The sequence below is a fragment of the Macrotis lagotis genome, chromosome 6 (genome assembly GCF_037893015.1).
Source record: "Macrotis lagotis isolate mMagLag1 chromosome 6, bilby.v1.9.chrom.fasta, whole genome shotgun sequence".
NCBI lineage: Eukaryota > Metazoa > Chordata > Mammalia > Peramelemorphia > Peramelidae > Macrotis > Macrotis lagotis.
In genome coordinates, this window is record NC_133663.1 from 166,105,463 (window position 1) to 166,117,793 (window position 12,331).

The 12,331-nt window shown below is 35.2% G+C and overlaps 1 protein-coding gene across 3 annotated transcripts in view; it reads right to left on the bottom strand.

Annotated features, from left to right (window-relative positions):
* The window catches only part of GGACT (gamma-glutamylamine cyclotransferase), a 61,297-nt gene extending 49,505 nt beyond the window's left edge, over positions 1-11,792 (bottom strand). Inside the window, exon 1 of one of the 3 annotated variants that reach the window (XM_074191975.1) lies at positions 11,709-11,792. The gene's annotated coding sequence lies outside the window, so the exon portion shown is untranslated. Of the gene's footprint in view, positions 1-11,331; positions 11,354-11,518; positions 11,589-11,708 lie in introns of those variants that run through there. The other 2 variants (XM_074191976.1, XM_074191977.1) reach the window with 2 other exon arrangements.
* Positions 11,793-12,331: the final 539 nt, after the last annotated feature.

Here is a 12,331-nt window from a genome sequence, read left to right on the forward strand (position 1 = left end):
TATCTAATTGGAAAAATGAAATTAAAATTTTAAAAATTATATGAACATGTTATTTTCAAAACTGTTCTATTTATCTTTGTTTCCTTTCATTTTGTGTATTTTTAAAATATTTAAATAGCCCTCTTTTTGGAAGAAATCAGAACTATTAAACTCTCCCTTTCTCTACTCCATATAAAAACAAAGATAAAAAAACCCTTGTAACAAATAACCATAGTCAAGTTGAATAAATTCATACAATCATCTGTCTAAAAATGTCTACCTTGTTACATATCATGGATTCAGTTTCATCATAGGTTCTCTGGTGATATGGCTGGTTGCTGCTCTGATCAGAATTCTTAAATTCTTCAATACTGCTTTTCTTTATAGTTTTATACTTGTATATTGTTTTCAGAGTTGCTTCACTACAATAATTCATACTTTCCAACATCCTCTGAAATTATCTCTTTTGCATTTCTTATGACATAACATTGTATTTCATTTATTTTTTAAAAAATTTTATTTATTTAGGGCAATGGGGTTAAGAGTGACTTGCCCAAAGTCCCATTCCAGGTTTCACACAGCTAGGTAATTATTAGGTGTCTGAGGTCAGAACTCAGGTCCTCCTGACTCCAGGGCTAGTGCCCTATCCACTTTGCCACTTAGTTGCCCCCCATTGTATTTCATTTATACGATTTTTCCAACCATTGCCTGTCTGATAAACTTCTAGTTCTAACTTCTAATTCTTTACTTTCTGCTTTAATTCTCTCTTCGGGGTCAATAACTTTGCTTTACTTTACTATTTTCTGCCTGATATTCTCCCTCTTAAACTGTCCCCTCCTCTCACCAATCTTTAACTGCTTCTCTATTGAGTTTAATGTAGCTTTTTGTCACATTCATTATGCTTGAGTTTGTTTAACCCTCCTGTGCCTGAAACAGAAAAAAGTAATGATCATCTGATGTAAAGCAGAACCAGAACAATTCATGCAATAACAACATTATAAAGAAAAACAGCTCTGAATTAAGAACTCTGATCAACTCAATGATCATACAAAGATTCCAGAGGACTGCTGATAAAGCAAGTTATCTATCCATTTCCTGATAGTGAGGTAATAGAGTCAAGATGTAAAATGAGACATATATTTTTGGAAATGGCCAATCTGGGAATTAGTTTTGCTTTAACTATATATATTTGTGAAAATGGTATATTCCTTTTGCCAATAGAAATTGGAGGAAATTGAAAGGAATGAAAATAAATCTTTGTTTAAAAGAAATTTTAATTGTTATAAAAAGGAAGCTAAGGAAAAGATGACATGAATGTATGTCCTATATATATGTATGCTTTGCCATGTTTGCTCATATAAAACTGATCCCCACGGTTACCACAAGGCCATGGTACTGTGATGACTCTGAAAAAAGTTCTTAAATTCTGGCATATCTTCTGTATGCACAGATATATATATATATATATATATGAGCTCTAGATAATTTTTAAATGCAATTTTGAAGATATTCCTGGTTTGCTTAAAGTTTTAGTAAGAAATAGAGTCATGTCTTTTAACATGACTGTTTGTCACACTCACTCTTCACAGTCACAAAAGAGAAACCGAGAAATTCAGTGGAACCTATTCCACAACTCTACTTGACACTCCACAACATGCACAGTAACAGAGAAATTTCCCTTAAAATAAATTCATTCCAGGTTTCAACCCATGGTCCTCATCAAAAATCAGTAAGACAGAATTCCACTACACTATAATTAAAGAATTACAACAATCTATTTAAAGTTTTTGGAATGGAATTTAGTCTGTCCTATTATTTTTGACAGTTATCCATTCCAAGACCTTCACCATTCTTCATGGTTCTGACTTCCTTCTAAGTTGAAGTCACTCACATTTGTAACAATTCTGGTAACTTTTCTGTTTCACTGGACCCTATCCCTAATGGCAAGTCTCATTTTATTTTGGTTCCTGAGCAAGTGATCCAACACTTGTTTTATATCTCATTTAAATAATTTCAGTACAAAGAATAAATTTCTAAAAGCATTGACTGACACATTACCAGTGTTACCACTAATAACTATTCAGACACTTATTCTTTAACCCTGGGTTGTCAAATGGAATATAATAACAGTACAAACCTTACAGAATACAATACAAACCTTAAAGAACTCTACAAATGTGAGATATTATTTCAAGTTGCAAGAGGATAGCAAAACTATATAAACAACAAACTATGAAAAGCAACTATTCTTTGATGCTACCAAATCAAGCACTGACAGGGCCTGCAAGAAGGAGGAATGGGGGGGAGAGGGAACTTGAAGAAGTGCAAAGAAAACCCCATTATCCCTATGAAACTCCTATAATCCTCCAGAGGGGTTTCTCCCTTAAATCATCCTTTAACATACTTTTTTTTTTATTGGGGAAGAGAAGAAAACAAGGAGGATACCAGGGCTTCATAAAGTTGCTTTGTCACTTCTGAAACCTGCATAAATAAGTACTTTATCCAAAGATTTGGGAGCAAACAAATCCCCACCTTTCCAAATTGTCTGCAATTGCATCATTTAATAATTCAAGTTGAAAAGAAAACATTTTTGGGAGGGTTAAGCAGTAGGGTATTCTCCTTCAGTCACCTATCAAGTTAGAAAAAGCAAGTTGACTAAACTCATCCATAGTAAAGGGCAATTAGAGAATGTTAGCTTGAAATGAGGAAGCAAAAGTTCCTTTTTTTCATGGGACAATTTGTGAGAAGGCAAGAATGAATGACACTACAGCAAGGAAGACGATTAGGAAGCAGCATGACAGTACCTAAGGACAGTGGAGAGGGAGGCAACTTTTGCTGTCACAATCTAGTTCACACCTACTTCTTTCCCTTCTCTCATTTTCCTATTACTGGGAACAAAGGCAAACTATTTTCTTTAGTTCTTAAAAAAAAAAACCAAACAATTCTATCTCTGACTCCCAAACACCAAAAGCAGTGTTTGTCTTTCACTGATCTCTAATCTCCTCCAAAATCTACAGTTGAAACAACTGAAAAATTCTTCCTCCTGCTACTCATCTGCTGATGTGAGTTGGTTGAAAAATAGAGAAACCCAGAGTTGCTTTGCAAAGGACTGAGAACTAATTTGTTCAGGCAAAACCAAAGGCAGGCAGAAGGATTAATAAAAACTAGGTACATTAAAAAGGTACATATTCCTTTACATAAAATAAAATAAAATAATTTAAATAAAAATATTTATTGTACATATATATACATTATATGCGTATATGTGGGTAAATTTGTTTATATACACACACACGTTTACCACCGGTATACATGAGACAATGTTTTTCTATTACAAATGGGTTGTAATAAAATGGGATGCAATACTTTTGAAGTATTACTATCTTGCCTACGATAAGAATGGAAAAGTAAATACTTTACAAGAGTGTCTCCAATTTTTTTAAACCCTACTATTGAAGCAAAATATTTATGTGCAAACCTGGATCTGAAAAAAATTCACTTGATGATGCTAAAATGGAAATAGTGAAATCCCTTATTGTATAAAATTGAATACTCTCAACTCTTCTAGTGACAATGGATAGCAGGGAAATATAGACTACAGATTTATAATCCTTTATCTTTTACAGCTCATCTTAATCTCAGGGTATCCACATTCAGAAAGCAGGCATTGTTAATATTGTTTTGAGAAAAGACAGAAATGACAGAAACATCTGAGGAAATTAGAGAATTCTCAGACTGATCAGTAACAGGAATAGCACCTCTTAGAAACTTTTAGAAACCAGATTATCTAACCCTTGCAGAAACCTTGAATTGATGTATGAAAATTCTGTCCTACTATTTACAATAAAATTTTTCTAAGAAGAGAACACCTTTGTGTGTGTAATATTATACAGATAATAATATTATTTAAGAGGATTGAATCTTTCCTCAATAAGTTACTATAACATATTCATCCTCTCATGTAAGTTTTATTTTGAAAGTATTCAAGTTGAGACTTGGAGAAATAAAAACTTGAATTCAAATTCCACCCAGGCCTATGATGATCAGGTGGTCACATATCTCTGACCTTTATTTTTCAAATGTATAAAAAAAATGGGTATATTTTCATACATGTGGGCAGCTAGACAGCTCTGGAGGCCCTAAGTTAAGAAGACCTGAGCTCAAATCTGGCCTCAGAAACTTACTAGCCGTGTGACCTTGAGCAAGTCACTTAATCTTGACTGCCTCAAATCAGAGACATCTCTAGTTGTCCTGATCCACATATGGCTCTGGAGGAGAAAGTGAGGTTGGTACCTTAGCACAGCCCCCTCACTCAGATCCAATTCATGTGCATGTTATGGCATCACTTCCATTCATGGTCTTCTTGAAGAATGAAAGACAGACATCATCTTTTTAAAAAAAATAACAAAAATATAGTACTTAGCTTACAAAGTATGACAGTCAAATGAGATAATCTATGTAAAGTATATGAACATGTCACTATTACCTATAAACAACTTCCTATTTCTCATGCATCTCTTAATTGATTATGGGACGCCTTCATCTGAATGTCCTGACATAACGTTAAATTCAATATTCCTAAAACTGAAATTAACTTCTTTCCCCCAAAACTATCTATCTGCCCCTCAAGATTTCCCTATTTCTAGCAAAAAATGATAAGACTTAGTTTCTTAAGTTTAAAACCTTATAATCTAACTTTATAAAAACTAAGACAGGACAAAAACAAAACACAGAGAATAATACAAAGCAAACAAGTAAGAATCTTTTTTTTTTTTCAATAACAGCTCTAAAGAATATTATTTAATAATTTTCATTTGGTAGAACCACCATGAAATATTAGAGCATTTTTAAAGCTTCCATTAATTTATCCCCTAATTAAGTGGAAATGACAACAGAAGGGCAGTTAATACTTCAAATTATAGAAAATAGGATTATAATTTAAATTACATTTACAACTTTTTAAGAAATTGAAATAGAAAAAAGCAAAATCTAGAGATCAATTTACTGAAATTCCTCCCACCTCAAAGCTCATTTGTTGAATAAAACCACTTCCTCTAACTGGAAGCAAATTGATTTCCAAGACACAAAAAGTTAACACTCTTTACTTCAAGGAGTACACACTTTTACCATATTAAAAATGCAATTTTGCTGCTTCTCTCTGAGAATCCATACATTTTCATATCCTTAATTACTATCTCCATGTAGAGGAATGCCAAATTTGTAGTCCTAAAAGCTTCTTTGCTTTCATCCATTTCCTACCTTTTAAGGAGAGGTATATCAGTAAGCAACAAACAGCTGGAAAGATTCCCAAGTGTGGCCCAAACCAGATTAAAATATAATTGGGAAATGTTTACAAAAGAAAAATACAATAAAATATAAAGTTCATTTGTGGGTTTCTAAAGTCAAAATGCATTATGGAGATTCATTTAATTTTGACACCATAATCTCAGTGATCTCACCAGTTCCAAAGGGTTCAAATGAAAATAAAATAGTGGAAATACAATTCGATATCAAAGAAAAAATACTGCAAATAACCAGGAAGAAAGAATCTAAATACATACAATAAATTTCAGTCAGAAGCATGGGAAAAAATTGCAGCAACTGTCATAATGGTAGAAAAACTTAAAAAAAAATTTATTCTAAAATCTTTACAACTAAAAAAAAATGTTTTTTCCCTGCAAGACTAAGTATAAGCCTAAGGGAGAAAAAATGAATTTTTGATAGAATAGAGGACTTCAAAGATTTCTTGATCAAATGAAAAGTTAAGAAGAAACTCTGAAATAAAATACACAGGAGATAAGAGAAATCTAGAAAGGTAAATAGAATTGATCTTATCCCCATTCATTTTAAAGCCTCAGTAAGATGATCTCTAATTTGTCCTGTTTATACACTATATGTATGTTGTCTCCCCCATTAAGCTGTGAGTTCCTTGAATGAAGGGGCTGTTTTTATCATACTTATATTCCCCAGCGTTTGGTATAGCTCCTAGCATAGAAACAGTAGGTATTGAATGCTTTACTTGTTGACTTGATTAAATGATTAAATACTTGTACAGTATATTGCCAAAGAGAAAAGAAATAAAAATCCCTCAGAATACTACCATCTTTGACAAGATGGTGTGCTTCAAAAATCCTAAAATTAACTGAAACAGTAACCTCAGCAATGTTAAAGTATATAAAATGAGTCCATAGAGATCACCAACATTTCTGTTGAAAACAAGGAAGAGAAAGAAAGAGAAATTTCATTTAAAATAACTACAGAATATATGACCTACTTGTAAGTCAACCTCCCAAGATATACACGGGAACTACAAAACAATCTTTACATTAATCAAGACAGACATAATAAATGGAGAAATATAACTTGCTTATATATTAAATTATTCCAAGATAATAAAAATGACAATACTATCTATATTAATTTTGCTTATTCAGTGTCAATTCTATTAACTTCAAGGAAATCTCAAAGACATTTAAAAAAATAGGACCTTGATATAGTTTTGTTCTTTTTTCTGTTTTTAGTTGAGGAAAGAAGGAAGGAAAGAACACAGGGAAAGTTCATTTGAATAACTTAACTTGAGAAAAAGGAAGGGGTATGGACAGCAGTCATGTTCAAAGAAGGGTTGTATAGAAGCATATACACTTATGCACATATATGTACACATAGTGAACTTTGTAAAGAAATACATCAAGTTTACCAAGGAAGCAGGCAGGGATATGGAGGCATCTAGATCTCAGAGTGACAAGGGAAATAAACTTCTGTTTCAAAGGATAAAGGGGAAGAGGAAAAAAATTTAAGCATCAAAGATCTGTCATTTTCCCCCTTCTATCAATTTAACAAATCTGATAGGTATGAAATGAGATCTCAAAATTGTTTTAATTTATATTTCTCTAATCAATAATGATTTAGAATATTTTTCATATGATTATATTTAACTTTAATTTCTTCATCCAAAAACTGCCTGTTCATAACCTTTGACCATTTATCAACTGGGGAATCACTCATATTCTTATAAATTTTCTCCATATAGTTGAGATATGAAATCTTTATTTGAGAAATTGTCTATAAAAATAATCCCCCAATTTTCTGTTTTCCTTCATTTAAGTTTTTTGGTGGAAAAATTTAATGTTATCAAAATTATCCATTTTATAACCCACAATGCTATCTGTTGTTTATGCAAAATTCATTTACTATCCATATGTCTGATATCTAATTTATTAATTATATCTCCCTTTATGTTTAGGTCATGTATTCATTTTGACCTTACCTTGCTAAATAGTAAAATAACAGTCTACACCTAGTTTCTGTTAAACTGCCTTTTATTTTCTAACTCATATTTTTACCAAACAATTTTTACCAAAAAGTGAATTCTTATCCCCCCAAAACTTACATCTTTATATTTGCCATCATAAGATTACTACAATCATTTATTACTGTGTATTTTATGTCTACTTTCCTCCATTGATCAATCTTTCTATTTCTAAACCAATAACAGATAGTTTTGATAATACAGTTTAAGATCTGGTAATGCTGGTTCTCCTTTACTTTTTTTTATTAATTCCTTTGATTTTCTTAACCTTTTGCTCTTCCAAATGAATTAGTTTTTTCTAGCTCAATGAGATAATTTTTGGTAATTTAATTGGGATAGTATTGGATAAGTAGTTTAGTTTAAACAGAATTGTCATTTTTATATCAGTTCTCCCTACCCACAAACAACTAATATTTCTCCAATTATTTAAATTACTTTATCTGTACATAAAGTATTTTATAATTATATTCATGTAGTCCTTGGGTTTGTCTTGGCAGATCTACTCCCAGGTATTTTATGTTATCTAGCTATTTTAAATATTTTATTAGTCCCCCCCACCCTTTTTTAGGTTTTTCCAAGGCAAAATGGGGTTAAGTGGCTTGCCCAAGGCCACACAGCTAGGTAATTATTAAGTATCTGAGGCCAGATTTGAACCCAGGTACTCCTGACTCCAAGGCTGGTGCTCTATCTACTGTGCCACCTAGCCGCCCCTAGCTCTGCCTTTTTTCAGGGTTTTAGGAGTGATATGTAGAAATGCTAATGATTTATGTGGGTTTATTTTAGATCCTCTTATTTATTAAAAGTATTCATTGCTTCAACTAGTTTTAATTGAATCTCTAAGATTTTCCAGATATATCAGACCATCTGCAAAAAGAGATAGTTTTATTACCTCACTGACCATACTGATAACTTCAATTTCTTTTTCTTTTCTTATTGCTGTTGATAGCATTTTCTAATACCATTTTGAACAATATTGGTCATTATAGATAATGCTTGCTGTTGGCTTCAGATAGTTAATACTGAACATTTTAAGGAAAGTTCCATTTATTCCTATGCTCTCTAGTGTGTTTTTAATAGGAATAGGTGCTGTATTTTGTCAAAAGCTTTTTCCTCCCTCCATCCATTGAGATAAATCATATGATTTCTATTGGTTTTGTTCTTTATTGGTCAATTATGTGTATAGTTTTCCTAATATTGAACCAGTCTTGCATTTCTAATATAAATGTGATTTAGTCATAGTGTATTATCTGATTGGTAAATTGCAGTAATCTCTTAACAAATACACTCAGTTGGATACAGAAATCTATCTAACACTTTGGGAAGTAAGAGAAGAAGGGGACAAGAAAAAGAGTGTTGGAGGGAGGCTGATAGAAGGGAAGATTTATCAAGGAAGGTGGTGGTCAGAAGTAAACAACTAGTGAGGAAGACTGGGGTAAAAGGAGAGAGAGAGAGAGAGAGAGAGAGAGAGAGGTATAAGTAGGAAAAACTGCATGAAGGGAAATAGAGTTAATAATTATAACAGTGAATGTGACATGGGATGAACTCATAAAAAGGAAGCACTCAGCAAAGTGAATTAAAAAACAGACTCCTACAATATATTGTTTATACAAAATACATCTTAGAAGAAACAAAGAAAAAGCATGAAGGGGAAAAAAAACTGAAGAGTAATTTAGAGTTAGGCCCAAAGGGTAATCTAAGTGTGTATATACCCTTGAATCCAGAAATATTACTACTTGGTATATATGCCAAAGGGATCAGGAAAAAAGGAAAGGAAACCCACAAATGCAAAAATATTAATAAAAGCTCTTTTTTGTGGTGGCAAAGAATTTTTAATTGAGGGGACGTCCATCAACTGAGGAATAGCTAAAGAAGTTGTGGAAAATTGAGGTATACAAATACTGTCCTATAAGAAATGATGAGCAGATAGATTTCAGAAAAACCTGGAAGTACTTACAATGAAATGCTTCAAAGTGAAGTGAGACAACTAGAAAAACATTGCACACAATAACAGCTACTTTGTATAATTATCAACTATGAATGACTTAACTCTTCTCAGCAATAAAATGATTCAAAATAATTCCAAAAGACTCCTCAGGAAAGGAATTCACATCCAGAGAAAAATTGAAGTCTGAATAGAAATTGAAGTAAACTATTTCACATTATTAATTTTATTTCCCTTTTGTCTGTTTCCTCTTTTATCTTTTTATTTTTTATTTTTTTGCAAGGCAGTGGGGTTAAGTGGCTTGCTCAAGGCCACAAAACTAGGAAATTATTATGTGTCTGAGGTCGCATTTGAATTCAGGTACTCCTGACTCCAGGGCCGGTGCTCTATCCACCTGAGCCATCTAGCCACCCCTGTCTGTTTCCTCTTTCACAACATGACTAATATGGAAATATTTTTATATGATTGTACATATATACCTTTTATCAAATTTCTTGCCATCCCAGAAAAAGGGGAAGGGGAGGGAGAAAATTTATAACTTAAAAATTGTTTAAGAAATGAGTATTAAAAATTGTCTTTACATTTAGTTGGAAAAAATAAAACATTATTTTTTAAAAAAAGAAAAACATGGGAAGGCTTGCATGAAACAATGAAGAATGAAATGAGTAGAACCAAGAAAACTTTGACACATTCCAATAGGTTAAGTTTGGGTAGCAGCAACTTAATATTCTTGCCTCAGGTACAAAATTAGCTAGTTGATATTCTTTCTCCAATTAACATTCTAACAATCTACTCAGTGACCAATATATAAATTGATTTAGGAACAAATAAATTCTAATAACTTAGTGACTTCCCTCTTTCCTGTAGTATCAATGGTTAACAGTGAAGTAAGTAAAGAGTCACAGGTGCTGGGGGAAAGGAAAGCTAGATTGTGGCTGATGGACTTTTCATTGTCCATCTAAAAATGGAATAATACCCTAATGTAGTAGAAAGAGCACTTGTCTTAGGAGGTCTTTAACCTTTACTCAGCTGCCCCACCCCAAACATAACTATCTATCTGAACTTGTTCTGTCAGCTGTAAAAGGGGAATAATAAAATTTTAATATCTATTTCAAAAGGTCATTTTATGTACAACATGGAAACAAAGTAAAGACTAATTGCTTTTGGGGGGAGGGAAGTAAGATGGGGGAAAAATTGTAAAACTCAAAATAAATAAAATCTTTAATAAAAAAACTAGGGAGAAATTAAAAAAAGGTTATTGTGGGGGTGATTAGGTGGCACAGTGGATAGAGCACCGGCCCTGGAGTCAGGAGTACTTGGGTTCAAATCTGGCCTCAGACACTTAATAATTACCTAGCTGTGTGGTCTTGGGCAAGCCACTTAGCCCCATTGCTTTGCAAAAACTTAAAAAAATATAAAAATATAAAAAAAGTTATTGTGAGATTCAAGAGATAATAAGCAAAGATCTTTGCAAATCATAAACCCCTATATAATAAGGTCAACTTTAGGCTTGCTTTGTTTTTGTTTTTGTTTTTGGCATCCCTTGGCCTGTGCTTTGTTCATCATCCAGTACTATAGAAACAACTCAATGAAAAGATTATCTTCCCCGATGGGAATTCATGCCTTCCCATCCACTCAGTTTCTGTATTTTTTACCTATTCTTCCTTTCTTGCCTGTTTGGAAAGAAAAAAAAAACTCTTATCAAGTTTTATCCACGGTTCCTCTCCTAAGCAAAGAGGACAACTTTCCAATTCTGACTCCCTGAAAAGTGCTCCCAATTATCTGTTTCTTCCATGGTGGAGAAGAATAATCTAGAATGGAGTCTCCTTAAAGCAGTGCCTAGCCTTTTGGACGCCTTTGGCAGTTTGGCGACCCCCTAAAGATTCATTCTCAGAATAATGTTTTGAAACCATTGAAAAAAAATGCTAGATTTTGGTTATCACTGAGTTGAAACAAAGATGTGATTTCTTTCCCTCCAAATGCACAGGCCCCGCCCCGCCCGCCCGAGTGACAAGTCAGCAGCCCAATGGGGGCCGAGCGGGAAGGCACCAATTCCCAATGAGGAATGAAGGAGGGGAGATGCCCCTCCCCTACCACGAACCTGTATGGGGGGGCCGCGGGAGCCAGGAGCCCAGAACTCAAAAAAAAGGGTCGCTATGGGTGGGCCCAGCGCCACTTCCGGTCCGCCTCCCCCCGACGTACGCACGCACATGACCCCCCCCCCCTCCCAAAGGCCCTCCGGCCGCCGGGGCCCCGCTGAGCCAGCCGGCCCTTAACCCGCCACTCACGAGCCAGGACCCCCGCGCCGGGGCAAACGCGCAGGCTCGGCCGAGGACTCCGGGAAGGCTCCGCCCCTTGACCTCAGGGTCGCGGGAGGCGGAAGCGGAGGCGGCTTCCCGCCCGCGCCACCCCCACCCCTCACCCCGCGGAGGCCCAGCTCGCAGGGGGCGATGAAGAAGCCAGGGCAGAGAGACTCACCGAGGGCAGGGAGTCCCAGAGACGGCCGCTTCCGAGTCCGAGGGAACGACGGAAAAAGGAAAGAGCAAACTGAGGGGTAGCTATAATCAATGCAGTTATATAGAGAACAAACGCAATTATCGTAATTATAAGTCTGGTGACGTCCAGTGCGTCGGTGAATACGCCCACTGAAGTATCAGGCAGAACAGGTTGGGTGTCTGAGCATGAGCTTTGTCCTTGACCGTGACCTCAGAGAGGCGAGGGCGTGAGAAGCACCTGAACTGGATTTGAGTGAGGGAATGCCGTGCTAAGTGACCAGCCTCCCTTTCTTCTCCAGAGCCATCTGGGTCAGTGGCCAGAGATGGATCAGGACCACCGAACCCGGCCCTGGATGTGAGGCAATCAGAGGTCACACAGCTCGGACTCCAAGGCCAGTGTTCTCTGCCACCTAACCTTCTCATGAACCCCACATTGTGCGCAGCTACTTAGGGGGATACGTTGTGTATCACTCTTTAAAAAATCTATTAAAGTTATACAGTTCACAAAAATTGCTAACACTGCGGTGGATAGAGCACCAGCCCCGGAGTCAGGAGTACCTGGGTTCAAATCCGGCCTCAGACACCTAATAATGACCTAGCCGTGTG